The following is a 16,585-nucleotide window of genomic DNA, read 5'->3' on the forward strand; positions in this document are numbered from 1 at the left end:
TAAGAAAGTTACGTTTGTAGGCCAAGTGTCACCGGGGTTGAACCGATGTGGCCTAGCCATTGTGGATGAGTCATCTAGGGAGGTGGCTAAGGCAAAGAGCTCTAGGGGGAGCTCTAAGAGTCAATTTGGGACCCATGTCCAATGGATCTCAGGTGGGTACTACTTGGGAGTCTAGAGGAGCCATGGAGTGTGCCAAAAGGTTTGGAGATGGATTTGAGTCTCAAACCTAGGGATTTGGCATACATGGTTCGTGTTTCATGCAAGAAATATGACATTTGGGGTCATATAGCGTGATAATTGGTTTTGGATGTATAGATGCCATATAAACCAATGCTAGGGTTGCATTGTGGGTTGGTATGGGCAAATACATCAAGAGGAAGCAAAAACTAGGACTTTAGGTCAAGGTTCAATTGAACCATTTAGCTAGTTTTGGATTTTATTTCAATCTTGGGATTGGTGATGGATATATTTTTTAATATATTTTTCCCAAGTAGACAAGGGTACAATAGACCTCTCCACAAAATTTGGGAATTTTTGGAGGTCTAGGGAATTTCTGGTGCATTTCTGAAGTTAGCCTGAAAAGGTTAATTTTTTCAGAAATAGGTTGCCAGTCGACTGGTGATGATACCAGTCGACAGGTAACAGTAAATTTCGACCACAGAATGCTTCTGTAAGGTTCTGTTGAAGGGGGCAGTCGACTGGTACTTGGGGCAGTCGACTGGTACTTGGGGCAGTCGACTGATACCAGACTGAAAGTGTTTTTAGCACTGTTCTTGACCGTGTCAACTCGTTTAGGTGTATGAGATCCATGAGGGATAAATACATGAGTTTAGGGTCAGTTTGGATGATAAGTTTTCAACAATTGGGATATTGTTGGAGAACTTTTTGGATGTTAGGCAAAGGGGGAGAATTAAGGTTTAGTTGGGAAAACCTTTAGTGCCTTTGCGTAAGGGGAGCCTTGGGATAGGTTCTTAAAAAGCCCTGCGATAAAATCCTAGCTCAATGGGGAGCATAGGTGTAGGGGGAGCCTTATGATAGGTTCCAATACATGTTTGCATTTTGTTTCGGCGGTTGCCAAGTGTGTAGCCTTGGCAACGTAAGTCCATTCGGCGGTTGCCAAGTGTGTAGCCTTAGCAACGTAAGTCCATTCGGCGGTGTAAGTCCAAGTGTGTAGCCTTGGCGACGTAAGTCCATTCGGCAGAGTAAGTCCAAGTGTGTAGCCTTGGCATCGTAAGTCCATTGTTTTTAGCATGTTTATTTGCTATATGTTTTCCCTAACTTAAACGTATTGCTAAACACCAAAAAGGGGGAGATTGTTGGAGCAATCCCAATGGTTCGTGGGACCATGTGTTTTGGTATTTGGGCAAAGGGTTTAAGTTAGGTTTACCCTTGTTATTTGATATGTGTACTTGAGTTGTGCAAGACTGCAGGTGACACATATGACTCAGGTTGACGGCTTCGGGTCCGGTGAAGGATGGAGCATCCGAGGGACCGTGGACAAGACAGCGAGGACAAGGGTCGAGGGAAGCGACTTCGAGGCATACGCGAAGATGGCATTGGGGACGAGCCGCGGGCTTGGATGCATCCGAGGGACGAGAGCCAAAGGAAGTAGGCTTGAAGCAAGAGGTCAAGGCTGCAAAGAAGAGTCAAATGAGTCGTGAGGGTACGAGTGCATGAGAGATTGTACTCGGAGTAAAATCCTAGTTTTAGGGTTTACTGTAGCGGTACTGTAGCAGTTACTGTAGTGCATTGTAGTAGTTACTGTAGCGCACTGTAGCAGTCACTAGTCGACTGGTGCCGATACCAGTCGACTGGTAACGGGCAAATCAGGTTCTGATTTGTTCCAAGCTCTATAAGAAGGAGCTTGGTATGGCTGGCCAAGGCGACGAAATTAGACTTGGTTAAGGTCTAATTAGTAGTCTACAAGTGCTCAAGAGTTTCCCTTGTGTCCAAGAGGTCTTGGTGAATTTGTGGTGAGGTTTCTCCACCCACAAGGAGGTTTGAGCTAGCCGGAGGTCTTCCGGGGAGTAATCCACCGACGGATAGGGATCGTCCACCTTACGGACACGCCGTGGAGTAGGAGCTTTATCTCCGAACCACGTAAATTGGCGCGTGTTGGTTTGCTTGCTCTTTCTTGTTCTTTGTATTTGTATTTAGCTTTCGTATTTGTGTTTGTATTATTTGTATTCCGCTGCGCAACTAACAAATACGTAGAAAGCGAGCGATTTGGGGGCGTCGTCTATCCAACCCCCCTTCAAGTCGGCCACCGATTCTCCAACACTTACTTTGTCTCTTTAGTTCTTTGAACTTGGTGCATGAGCTATTTTTGGATAAGAATTGTTTTACCTTGACTCCACTCTTATTTTCTTGCGCTTGATACTTCCACTAAACCCTTTGAGTTATTCGTTTCTATGTCCATACAGTCTCTTGTTGTCATCTATGATATTTAGCAGATACTAGATACCATGTTTGCATGTTTTGATTATTGTTTAGTTCTGTTCTGTGTTGAGCATGCTGGCTTCATGTAGCATACCTGATTCTTGTTTATATATATATATATGATGACTGTTGCATTTGGTGCATCATATCATGGCAGACATGTCAACGACCAATTCTCCCTTGCGGTCGAGAGAGTCGTTGACCAGGGTCGCATCCTCGACCACTCGAGTAGTTGGAGTTGATACCGCTTATCCTGTCATGCCGCACTCGGCCACTTGCAGTTGGTGGTAGCTGGAGTTACGAGCAGCTAGGACTCCCTTCGCTGTGTAGCTAGTTAGCTACTCAACACCTGTCCATCCGGTCACTCGAGAGTAGTGGCGGCCTTTGGGTGGTACAGTTGTCATTGATTGTTGATACAGTCTGACCTGGCTGTTGTTTTGATGTTGACACGGATTTAAGTTTGTATCAGATGTTAATTAAACTCGTTTTAATTAATGATCAAGGTTGATCGAGTGGAAGGGAAAAGTCCAAGTTGGAAAATTGGCACGCGAAGTCAGAGAGGGCTTGGTAGCTCGTTCTCCGGACTAGGTCAGAGAGGGCTCGGTAGCTCGTTCTCTGGACCTGACAAAGTCGGAGAGGGCACGATAGCTCGTTCTCCGCGAAGTCGAGAGGGCTTGGTAGCTCGTTCTCGGACCAATCGAGTAGCTCGTTCTCTGGACCTGACAAAGTCGGAGAGGGCTCGGTAGCTCTCCGGACTAGGTCGCCGAGAGGACTCGAGCTCCTCGGACTAGGTTAGAGAGGGCTCTGAGCTCGCTCTGACGACAAAGTCGGAGAGGGCACGGTAGCTCGTTCTCCGGACTAGGTCGAGAGGGCTCGGGCTCATTCGGTACATTGGATCGCACCGATCCAAGGATACATAAGACAATGGATCGGTCGGATGAAGAAGCTTCCATGGATCGATGCGGTGACCGATCGAAACTGCCGATAGCTCGATATACGAGTTGAGACCGATCGGAGAAGATGCTATTGCGAAGAGAAGAGGAAGGATCGGTCATGGAGACCGATCGGGGTCTCCACGACCGATCAACTAGACCGATCAGGATATGTCTGGATCGGTCACAGTGACCGATCCACACATCTGATTTGTTCGATGTTCTGCGATTCCTCCATCGATTTGTCGATTCATGTGATATAATCCTCTGTCTTGTTAGCTTTTGAGTTTGCAGGATTACAGGCACCATTCCAAGCATAATTTCAAATTAAGTGCATAAGAGGAATACGACAAATGGACTTTCTGCTGTGATTCGCGGCGCATGGTGCATTTGAAGTATCAACGACTACTGGTGAGATCTGGCTGTGATCCGCTTTGCTCCTGGTGATTGGTTCGAGCTCAGAAGACACCAGTGGGTAAGGAGAAAAAGGGATTGGCTGCAGCGATGATTTGATGCAGATTTACCACGATCCGTGATAGCAGAGAACAGGGGCTTAAGAAGCAGAAAACAGCGAGAGTAAAGAAGAAGAAGAAAGCAAGAAAGTGAAAAACGTTCTGTTGATCGTTGTGGTGTTCTTGAGCTCTCGGGTGAAAAACTGTTGTCTTTGAAGTTCTCTGTTTCCACTGATCCTCGCGTGGTTGTAAGCTTTAGTTCATTCTTCTGTGCCACCGAGCTCTGTAAGTCTTGTGCTTTAACATATATATCTCTTGAGACTTTGTGGAGAGGTTACTCCACCGAGAAGGAGGATCTTTAGCCGGAATTTATCCGGGGCGCGATCTACCGAAGGGAGTAGGGGCAAGTTATCCCCGAACCTCGTAAATTCGTGTGTTAGTGTCCTTGCTTCTTTTTGTTTTAGTTTTCTAATTCCGCTGTGCTAACAAGTTTCATTGTAGAAATTGTGTTTAAGTTTTTTTTTTAAAGAGGCTATTCACCCCCCCCTCTAGCCATCTAAGATTCCAACAAGTGATATCAGAGTCTGGTGCTCTTTCAACTGGACTAACATCCTAAGGAGCAAGAAGATGGCCATGAAGGAAGGATTCAGCACCAACAGACCACCCTTCTTCGATGGAGCAGATTTCCAGTATTGGAAGAGCCGCATGGAGTATTACCTCAAGACTGATATCTCCATGTGGTTCTCGGTCAAGGAAGGCTTCACACCACCGAAGGACGAAGAAGGTAAGGAACTCGATTCATCAAGGTGGTCTACTGAACAAACTCGTAAAGGGCAAGCCGATGCCAAGGCAGTAGTCACCTTACAATGCGGGATTGCCAAGGACCAACTCGTTAAGGTAGGTCCATTCTCGAGTGCAAAAGATTTATGGAACAAGCTTATCGAGCTCCAAGAAGTAACTCGTGATTCTCGGATAGCCAAGAGGGACCTATTCTTGAATCAACTACAAAATCTCACTATGAAGGAAAATGAAACGGTAAGTGAACTACATGGGAGGTTCAAGGAAATCATCAATGGTCTACATTCCGTGGATGAACGCGTGGAGAATCGCGATCTAGTAAGGTACGCTCTTAAATCCTTTCCAAGGAATGCCTTGTGGTCATCTATGGTAGATGCCTACAAGGTTTCCAAGGATCTTTCCATTGTAAAGTTAGATGAATTCTTTTGTGAAATAGAACTTCATGAACTTGCTAATAAAGGTCAAAAGGAGAAAGGTATAGCTTTGGTTGCAGGAGAAAAGAGCAAGGATGGGAGAAGAAAGAAAGGAAAGAAGAAGGAGAAAGAGATTCTTTCATCCTCATCCTCCTCCGAGTCCGATGATGAAGGTGGATCATCATCAAGCGAGATGACAAATTTTGTGAGGAGGATCATGAGAAGAAGCAGGAGATACAAAGGTAAGACTGTAGATCAAAATATTGATAAGTCTAACGTTACTTGCTATGAGTGTAGCAAGAAAGGCCACTACCGGAGTGAGTGTCCAAAACTCAAGAAGGAGGAACGGGCCAAAAAGAAGGAGGAGAGAGCCAAGAAGAAGAAAGCTCTCAAGGCCACTTGGGATGAATCTTCCTCAAGCTCATCGGAGGAGGAAGAGAAGAAGGAGAAGAGTATTCGGCAATTGGCACTTATGGCAAGGGAGGAGTCCGAGTCCGAGAGTGATGACTCAAGCACTTCAGCCGCAGCTTCATCATCTTCGGATGATGAAGAGGTAACCTCTTCTCACTTAGAAAAATGTTATAAGACTATTACACATTTGTCTACCTTGCTTAAAAAATCAAAAACAGAAAATAAATCATTAAAAGAAGAAGTAGAGAACTTGAGAGCTCTTAGGGAAGATGAGGTTGATGACCTACATCTAGAGCTCCTTGAAGATGAGAACGAGGCCTTGAAGGGTGAGGTTGAGAAACTCAAGAAAATGCTTGAGAAATTCTCAACTAGCTCTAAGACCCTAGACATGATTCTAAATGCCCAAAGGGCGGTCTACAACAAGGCTGGATTAGGATACCAACCTAAGGAGTCTAGCTTTATTTCTTTAGTGTCAAGAACCCAATTTCATAGATCGCATGTTTCTAGGGTTCATGAGACTAGGAAGAAGGTAACAAAGGCATGGGTGCCTAAGTCCTTCATTGTAGATGCATTAGGTCCCAAGATTTGGGTACCTAAAACATCTATCTTTCGTGTCTTGTAGGCATTGGTAAAGGAGGAGCGTCTATCAACTTGGTTTGTTGATAGTGGATGCTCCAAGCACATGACCGGGGACAAGTCACTATTTTCTACCATTCAAAACAAAAATAGAGGTAATGTGTCTTTTGGTAATAATGGTAGTCTTAAGGTTATAGGAGTTGGAGACATTCATATATCCGAATGCCTCTAAATCAAGAATGTCCTTCTAGTCAAGGGGATGACTTTTAATCTCCTAAGTGTCAGTCAATTGTGTGATACCGGTTACACAATTGAGTTTCATTCGAGTCAATGTCTAGTCAAAAACATTGACACACTTGACACGGTACTAGTAGGCACAAGGGTAGATAACATTTATCAAGTTTCTTTTAAAAGTGCTACTAATGCTCTTGCTAAGTGTTTCATGTCGAAAGAAGAAGAATCGTGGCTTTGGCAAAGGAGGTTGGCTCATGTGAACATGAAGAATATCCGGAAGCTGGTCAACAAAAGGTTAGTGCGAGGCTTACCAAGCATCAAGTACCAAAAGACCAAATTGTGTGATGCATGTCAGAAGGGTAAGCAAACTAAAGCGCCTCATAAAGGTAAAAGCGCTGTAAGTACAACCACTGCTTTAGACCTATTACATATGGATTTGTTTGATTGCAGTAGTGTTATTTCATTGAATGGAAGTAGATACTGTTTTGTGATTATTGATGACTTTACTAGGTATACATGGACCTTCTTTTTGAAAACTAAGGATCAAACCATAGATATCTTTATTTCCTTTTGTAGAAGAACTGAAAATGAAAAATCAACAACAATTAAAACCATTAGAAGTGATCATGGTGGGGAATTTCAAAATCATAGATTTTTAGAATTTTGTCAAGAAAAGGGATATAGGCATGAGTTCTCTACTCCAAGGACCCCACAGCAAAATGGGGTTGTGGAGAGAAAGAACCGAGTCTTACAAGAGGCTGCACGAAGTATGCTCAATGAGTACTCACTACCGAGTTACTTGTGGGCTGAAGACCGAATCCTGATACATAGGTTTTTAGGAAAGACTCCCCATGAACTTTGGTTTGGAAAACCCCCTACAATTAAACATCTTAGGGTGTTTGGTTGTAAGGTGTTTATTCTGAACACCAAGGACCATCTTGGAAAATTTTCGGCCAAAGCTGATGAAGGGATACTGGTCGGGTACTCGCTCACCAGCAAAGCCTATCGAGTCTACAACAATAGGACTAAATTGATTGAAGAGTCCTCTGATGTAGCTTTTGAAAAAATCCCTAACTTAAATGATCAATCAAGGGATGTAGGAGAAATTCAACTTGAACTTAGAAGGCTAAGTTTGAATGATCGAAACATAGAAAGAGTCGAAGTTGACTCTGATGATGATGAACAAAGGCAACAAAGAACTCAATCTGATCCTTTGCCTGATATTGAGTCCTTGCCTATACCTAGTGAGACCATTCATGAGGCACCACCAACACCAAGACAATCTAGGATAGCCACTAGTCATCCCCAAGACCAAATTGTGGGAGACATCCAACAAGGGGTTAGGACTAGGTCATTCTTTAGAAATGAGTCTAATGAAGTCGCATTGATTTCAGAGATTGAACCAAAATTAGTTGATGAGGCATTGCGCGATCCTGATTGGATCATAGCTATGCAAGATGAGTTAGGTCAATTTGAAAGGAGCCAAGTGTGGGACTTAGTTCCTAGACCTAAGAAGACCACCATTATTGGAACTAAATGGGTCTTCAAAAATAAGTTAAATCAAAAGGGAGAAGTTGTAAGAAACAAGGCAAGACTTGTAGCCAAGGGCTATAGTCAAGTCGAAGGTCTCGATTATGATGAGACTTATGCTCCCGTGGCCCGATTAGAGTCCATTCGTTTGATGCTAGCTTTTGCTGCACATAGAGGTTTCAAGCTCTATCAAATGGATGTTAAATCTGCCTTCTTAAATGGCTTTATTAAAGAAGAAGTCTATGTTGAACAACCACCGGGGTTTGTGAATACCGAAGCTCCAAACCACGTGTACAAACTCAAGAAAGCACTTTATGGGCTTAAACAAGCACCACGAGCTTGGTACGAAAGGTTGTCAACATATTTACTAGAAAAGGGTTTTGTAAGAGGCCAAATAGACCCAACACTATTTCTGCGTAGAGATAGTGAAAACATTTTTGTAGCCCAAGTGTATGTCGATGACATCATTTGTGGCTCAAATAACAAGGGCTATTTGAATGAATTTATCACTCACATGGAAAGTGAGTTTGAGATGAGTCTAGTAGGAGAATTGACATTCTTCCTTGGACTTGAAATCAAACAAACTCGAGATGGAATTTATGTCCATCAGACGAAATACACTCAAGAGATGCTCAAGAAATTCAACATGAGTGACTCTAAGGAAGTGTCCACTCCAATGGCAACGAACACTCGTCTGGACAATGATGAGAGTGGAAAATCAGTTAATCTAACGCAATATAGAAGCATGATCGGTAGTCTTCTATATCTCACAGCTAGTCGACCGGACATACTCTTTGCTGTGGGCATGTGCGCTAGATATCAAGTCTGTGCCAAGGAATCTCATTTAATTGCAGTTAAGAGAATTCTGAGATACCTTAAAGGCACAATTAGAGTAGGTCTTTGGTATCCTCGTACGGAGTCTTTTGATTTGATAGGCTATACCGATTCCGATTATGCTGGATGCAAATTGGATCGGAAAAGCACTAGTGGAGGTTGTCAATTCTTAGGATCATCATTGGTTAGTTGGTCAAGTCGGAAGCAACATTGTGTTGCTCTCTCCACGACCGAGGCTGAATACATTGCCATGGGAGAGAGTGTATCACAATTGTTGTGGATGATTCACACTCTAGAAGATTATGGACTTTCATATAAAGGAGTGCAAGTGTTGTGTGACAACATTAGCACAATAAACCTAACGAAAAATCCAGTCCATCATTCTAGGACCAAACACATTGAAGTGCGTCATCACTTCATTAGAGATCACGTAGCTAGGGGAGACATTGCACTCACATATGTTGAGTCAAAGTCAAACTTAGCCGATATTTTCACCAAACCCCTTCCGGAAAATGAATTTAGTCATTTAAGGAGGGAATTGGGAATGTGTTTGGCTTAATAAGTCATTTTGACCACATCATGATCAATAAGGACCATTAAAATGACAAGAGAAATTGGAAAATTAATTTGGGCAACTTGGGGACATCTCACACAAACTATAAGGTTTAACAAAATATTTTTGTTTGCTAGAAATGGGGTGAGATGCTAGGATCAACCAATTTATTCAAAATGTATCATGCATCCCTTGAATAATTAGGTTGAGGAGACATAAATTGAGTATGGGGAAGGCCATTACATAATTCATGTGTATTTGGCTCCTAGATCTTACTCATATATTCCAACCAAGGAATCTTGGTTGGATCGGTGTCTAGAAATCATCTAACCTGGTTGATGTGTTGATTGATACCCTTGATTGATACCTTCCTGATTTTGATTGAAAATAGGACAAGTTGGTGAAGAAATTTGACATATTTTGACAAACTTGTAACTACTCATAGGAAGGATATATCGTGAACCGATAGCCTGAGTTAGATTTATTATCTTGGTTCACTATAAATCGTAGTTTCAGCAAACAAATAAAACAAACTTCTCTTTTGAAACTTTGAGATTCATCACATTGGTTATGAAGTGTCTGAAACTTTCGAGCCCTTGATAATTCAAAATCATTAGAGCTCATCATTAGGAAATATTCATTGGTATCACTGAATATAAGCTGTGGGCTCTTCAGATCCTAGGTTACGAACTTGGAAGTTGTTGAACCAAGTTTCAGAGCTGTCTATACAATTTCGAGGCTGAAAGTCAGATATCAGAAATCTGAACGATCAGACACTGATCGGTCTCACGACCGATCAGAAGACTCTCTGATCGGTCCACAGACCGATCAGGGGTCCTCCAGATATCTTCGTGCTATCCGTTGGCTCACTGATCGGTCCAGTGACCGATCAGGAGGCTCTCACGCGACACCTCTGATCGGTCCGAGGACCGATCAGGAGGATCGGTCTCCACGACCGATCGGGACGTTCCCTGATCGGTCAGATTTCTCCTGATCGGACAGCCGTCCGATCATTTCATCAACTGTATACCCATCAGTAAACTATTAAAACTTCCTGATCCCTTCTTTTCTTCTTTCACGCGGAACCCTAGCCGAGTCCTTCCCTCACCTCACTCTTTCTCTTCTCGTTGCACGCGGCCCTCTAGCCGAACCCTAGCTGAAGCTCTAGCTCTCCGAAACTCTAGCCAAAAGTTCAATGGCACCAAGGTAACTCTCTACCTTTCTAGAACGCTGGCAGTTCGGTTTCATTTCTAACCATATATGTTTTTGTTGTGCTGGTGGCTCCGGTGCTCACTCATTGCCCCATTTTACCACTTGTTAAACCTTAGAAAGAAAGTAGTGGGTGAAGGGACCTCTAAATCTAAGTCACCTGAGAAATCCAAGTCCCAGGCACCCTCCCGACCTCAACCTTCCTCTTCGTCAAGATTCCCGAACCGCCAGTTTGAGCAAGCATTTCAACAGAGGACATTCAAACTGCTTCCATGTCGATCTGTGGATCGAAAGTACATGGATAAATTTTGTCCCTCTGTATTCGAAACCCTAGCCTATTATAAACTTGACTCGGTAGTCTACCTAGAAAGGGACATCAACTATGATCTAGTCTCTGAATTCTATAACAATCTTCATCAGAACGGTGATGGTGTTTATAAAACCCGAGTCGCTAAAAGAACTATCGATTTCTCCATCAGAGAATTCTTTGGGTATCTAGGTTGTCGGATGTGTTCAGGAGATCTTTTTCCCATCTATCCTGATTTACCAGAGTCATTACCTCCTCCACTTGATGTCTCACCTGATTCCATCTATGAGTATTTCTTTGGACACCCTAGACCGGATGGACTAGATGAGCTAGATGTTGACTTCCCTACTTTTGCAGCCTTGAGATTATCTCCTCAAGACTACATTCTTTTTAAGATTGTCACGAACTGCCTTCTACCTATCACATCTAAACCATTATCTGAGATCTGACCATATCATTGTCTTATGCTTTATGGTTTACATCGGTGTCTCGATTTTGATATCATGTCGAGCATCTATTCTTCGATCATTTCATATTCTCAGCCTAGCAGCTCCACTGTTTATATGCCTTATGGGCATATAACAGTGATTGGAGACCCTTGATTGATGTCTCTAAGGGTAGAACAAAGATGGTCGGTCGAGAGAGATTGCGAGACTTGGGAAGGGCATTTTCCAAGTCCGGAATCATAGGACAAAATGAGGATGTTGTTCGGTGGAAGGATGGGAGAGCTCTGGTGAGCACGGGGACCTCCACGTGATGGTCGTCGCCTTGTGCCCGCTCCCCGCCGATGGAGAGGCCGATCCTCGATCGCTATCGCCGAGTGAGCGAGAGTCACTTTGATCGATACGATGAGCTGCTGGCTGCTGAGCTCCATGGACTGCGCGTTCGGATCGACCAGCGCTACGATGATCTACGTAGTCAGCAGCTGCTTCTGGGCTGGATGGCCAACTACCCACCTCCACATCATTACTCGGGCCATCCACCTTCGAGCTCCAGCATGCCGCCTCAGGGTTACGAGCCTCCCGCGGATGATGATGAGTTTCCTCATGTTGAGGATATTGATTGATACATTCTGTGTGTCACTTTGCCTGTCTGTATTTTGGATGCTACTTGTTGGATATCTTTGTCTGACCTGGATACTTATGCTACTCGTATATTTTTACTATTCATTTGTCTATTTCTTGCTTTTCCTTATGCTTCAGTTCATATTCATATGCTGTTTCTATGCCATGACTTGATTGTATTTTATCTCTTACTATCATATAATACACTTCGAGGGAACTCTAGGTGCATTAAGAAAAGACAGTATGGGTTAAGGGGGAGTCTTTTGAGTCTTATCACCTCATTCGCACCTTTTCGGTGTTTGACAAAGGGGGAGAGATATCTAAGTTTAGAGATGTATGAAGGTTTGATTTTAGGGGAGAAGATAACGGGGAGGATCTTGATTCTCGTTATTGACTTCCTTACATCATGGTATATTCATCTTAGGGGGAGGATCTTGATTCCCCTAAAATTATGAAAATAAGAACATTTCTGATCTAAACTTAAATCGTGTTGTCAAACAACAAAAAGGGGGAGATTGTTGATACAGTCTGACCTGGCTGTTGTTTTGATGTTGACACGGATTTAAGTTTGTATCAGATGCTAATTAAACTCGTTTTAATTAATGATCAAGGTTGATCGAGTGGAAGGGAAAAGTCCAAGTTGGAAACTTGGCACGCGAAGTCAGAGAGGGCTTAGTACCTCGTTCTCCGGACTAGGTCAGAGAGGGCTCGGTAGCTTGTTCTCTGGACCTGACAAAGTCGGAGAGGGCACGGTAGCTCGTTCTCCGGACTAGGTCAGAGAGGGCTCGGTAGCTCGTTCTCTGGACCTGACAAAGTCAGAGAGGGCTCATTAGCTCGTTCTCCGGACTAGGTCAGAGAGGGCTCGGTAGCTCATTCTCTGGACCTGACAAAGTCGGAGAGGGCACGGTAGCTCGTTCTCGACTCGAGGAGAGGGCTCGTAGCTCGCTGGACGGCGAGTCGAGAGAGGCTTGCTAGCTCGTTCTCTCCTAGGGACTAGAGGGCAGCTTGTAGCTCATTCTGGACTGACAAAGTCGGAGAGGGCCTCGGTAGCTCGTTCTCGGACTGGCCGAGAGGGCTCTGCTCGTTCTCTGGACTGACAAAGTCGGAGAGGGCCCTTGCTCCTCTCCTGACTCAGGGAGAGGGCTCTGTCTCGTTCTCTGGACCCGACAAAGTCGGAGAGGGCACGCAGAGCTCGTCTCGGGACCGTCGAGAGGGCTCGGGAGCTCATTCGGTACATTGGATCGATCACTCCGATCCGGTGATACATAAGAGCAGGTGGATCGGGCACACCGATCTGAAACGATGCCGTGAAAACGTTGCATGGATCGGTCCGGTGACCGATCAGCTAATCCCCGTAGCACACTGAGTGTAATCTGATCAGTCTGTAGACCGATCAAAGAAGATGCTATTGCGAAGAGAAGAGGGAAGGATCGGTCATGGAGATCGATCCAGCTGCGGCCTGATCGGTCTCCACGACCGATCAGGTAATCTGTGGACCGATCAGGATATGTCCTGATCGGTCCATGGATCGGTCTGGTGACCGATCCACACATAATCTGATTTGTTCGATGTTCTGCGATTCCTCCACTGCATCTGATTTGTCTGATTCATGTGATATAATCCTCTGTGCTGTTAGCTTTTGAGTTTGCAGGATTACAGGCACCATTCCAAGCATAATTTCAAATTAAGTGCATAAGAGGAATACGACAAACGGACTTTCTGCTGTGATTCGCGGCGCATGGTGCATTTGAAGTATCAACGACTACTGGTGAGATCTGGCTGTGATCCGCTTTGCTCCTGGTGATTGGTTCGAGCTCAGAAGACACCAGTGAAGACTGTGATTTCATTGGTGTGAGTTCAGAGGACCAGGTAAGGAGAAAAAGGGATTGGCTGCAGCGATGATTTGGTGCAGATTTACCACGATCCGTGATAGCAGAGAACAGGGGCTTAAGAAGCAGAAAACAGCGAGAGTAAAGAAGAAGAAGAAAGCAAGAAAGTGAAAAACGTTCTGTTGATCGTTGTGGTGTTCTTGAGCTCTCGGGTGAAAAACTGCTGTCTTTGAAGTTCTCTGTTGCCACTGATCCTCGCGTGGTTGTAAGCTTTAGTTCATTCTTCTGTGCCACCGAGCTCTGTAAGTCTTGTGCTTTAACATATATATCTCTTGAGACTTTGTGGAGAGGTTACTCCACCGAGAAGGAGGATCTTTAGCCGGAATTTATCCGGGGTGCGATCTACCGAAGATCAAGGATTCGTCCACCTTACGGACATGCCGAGGAGTAGGGGCAAGTTATCCCCGAACCTCGTAAATTCGTGTGTTAGTGTCCTTGCTTCTTTTTGTTTTAGTTTTCTAATTCCGCTGTGCTAACAAGTTTCATTGTAGAAATTGTGTTTAAGTTTTTTTTTAAAGAGGCTATTCACCCCCCCTCTAGCCATCTAAGATCCCAACATCCTCGACCACTCGAGTAGTTGGAGTTGATACCGCTTATCCTGTCATGCCGCACTCAGCCACTTGCAGTTGGTGGTAGCTAGAGTTGCGAGCAGCAGGGACTCCCTTCACTGTGTAGCTAGTTAGCTACTCAGCACCTGTCCATCCGGTCACTCGAGAGTAGTGGCGGCCTTTGGGTGGTACAGTTGTCATTGATCCGGCCTCTCGACCATACATGGGTCGTGGTGCAGAGAGGTGGGTGGGATGACCATCTGTGCATATGCTGTTATTATACTTGCTTTGACTGCTGCAGTTTACATATGATGTTATTGCTTACTTCTGTTGCTGTGGTATATTTATGCTGTCGTTACTTATTATTGTTCACTTATGCTGATATGATGCCGTATGTTGAGATATGCTCTCGTTGTAGGTGGTTAGACCTTGGGTTATTTATTGGAAAGGTTTACATACCTTACACATTTCCTCTGTAGTTATGAGCAGTACTGTAGCAGATTAGTTTTACTCCTAACCTTCTATTACCTAGCCTAGGATATGGTTTCAGGTATGAGCATTGATTATGATTTTATTTTGTATCTGCTACTTCCCTTATGAGACTGTATACCTTTTTGCATTCTCTATTTGTTTATTTTATGTCCATGCACTATCTTTCCTTACCCGCTGAGTTCTAATACTCACCACCTCGCAATTTGGTTTTCTTTCGTCAAGTAACAGGTAGATGAGTCATAGATGCTTGGAGAGTCCCGGCTGCCAGTTCCACGTCACACACGAGGATAGTTTTCTTTTTGGGTTTTGTTATCGTCTGGGTGGTATGTTGATTTTGTGTATTTTTGTTTTTCAATAAGTCGATGTGAATTTTGGAGTCAAGTCTGGTGATTTCAGGTATTTTTGTTAATGTCGTTGTTGGTCTTATGTTCATATTGTTTTGTGCTTTCCGCTGCGTTTACGTTGTTGTGTGTTTACTTTCAGCCGTGTAGGTTTATTAAACTACGTGGTTGTGTTTATTTTGTTCCAACCGAGTGGGCTGATGATATAAACTGCGTGGTTGTGTATATATTCCTGCCGAATGTGGCTGATGTATATTTTGTATGTTGAAATGCTTCAGATTGTCACCCGTACAGGGGAGATGCTGCCGAAATTTCTTCGGACAGGGACTACCTGGGACGTGACAGTTTATGCCCGGCTAGATTTTGTCAGGTCGATCTTATACTAATAGCCTTGTAAAAGTCCGTATTTATATGCCCGCCCAGAATTTTATTACCGAGCGTATTATGCCTATATTTGACCGAATACTTCCAAGTTAAGCCCATTCTGAAAATCTTAGTTTGTATGTCTGTTCTCTCGCCCGAGATTATATTACCAAGCGAGTTATGTTCATGCTCACCCAAGCTTCTACTTCTGAGCGTGTTATATTTATATTATGTTTATGCCCGATCGGGCTTCGTCTATTGAGTCATGTTGAGCCTTATGATATGCAATCGGTCTTCGTCTGGTCGACTACAGAGATTACTCAGGAATGCACTCTTTTAAGTTTGGCCGGGCTTTACCTGTTGAGCGCTCCTAGGTTCACTGGCACTCTATTGTTTTAGTTTAACGGACACTTTATGCTTGGTCGGACCTTGACTGTCGAATGTGCCTAAATGTACTAACCCCTCGTCCGTCTCTTAGTTCAGTCGAGCTTGTGTTCTTGATCGGCCTTGTATTCTTGGTCGGGATGTCATGCTCGATCGAGGCTTTCTTGCCGGGCGTAGGTGTGCATGCTAATATTTCATCCATTTTGGTTCGTCCGACACTCTATGCGCGGACGAGATTTGCCTGCCAAGCATATCTACTTGTGTCATGTCCTTATTCAGTTTTAGCCCAACCGGTCCTACATTTACGATCGAGATTTACTTACCGAGCGCAATTACGTCATCCGGGCTTCTCTACTTTCTCTCTTCTACTTATATCCCCTTCCACATTATTGTACTGGATCCACTCCTTATGAGCCATATCATCTGTCATAGACTTCATCTCTTCCTTCATGGTATTGATCTATTTTTCCGGATGAGGGCATTGTTTGACTTCTTGGAAAGATGTGGATCATCTTCCAACCCAATGTCAAACTCATGCTCTTGGAGACATAATTACTATACGTCGTGGATCTCCTCTCTCTAATGGATCTTCTTAGTGGCACTTGATCTTGAGGTGGTTGGGAGTCATTCTCAATCATAGGAGTGAATACTTTTATTTGAGATGATGTACCTTCCAAATGAATTGGAGGTGACATGGAAATATCATGGTTAACTACCCCTTCTGACTGTGCAACTTCAACTATATGTGGAATGATAACCATTTCACTATTAGCTGCATCAATAGTTATCATATTATGATCATTAATATTCTCCTCA

Source organism: Zingiber officinale, chromosome 1A (genome assembly GCF_018446385.1).
Source record: "Zingiber officinale cultivar Zhangliang chromosome 1A, Zo_v1.1, whole genome shotgun sequence".
Taxonomy (NCBI): Eukaryota; Viridiplantae; Streptophyta; class Magnoliopsida; order Zingiberales; family Zingiberaceae; genus Zingiber; species Zingiber officinale.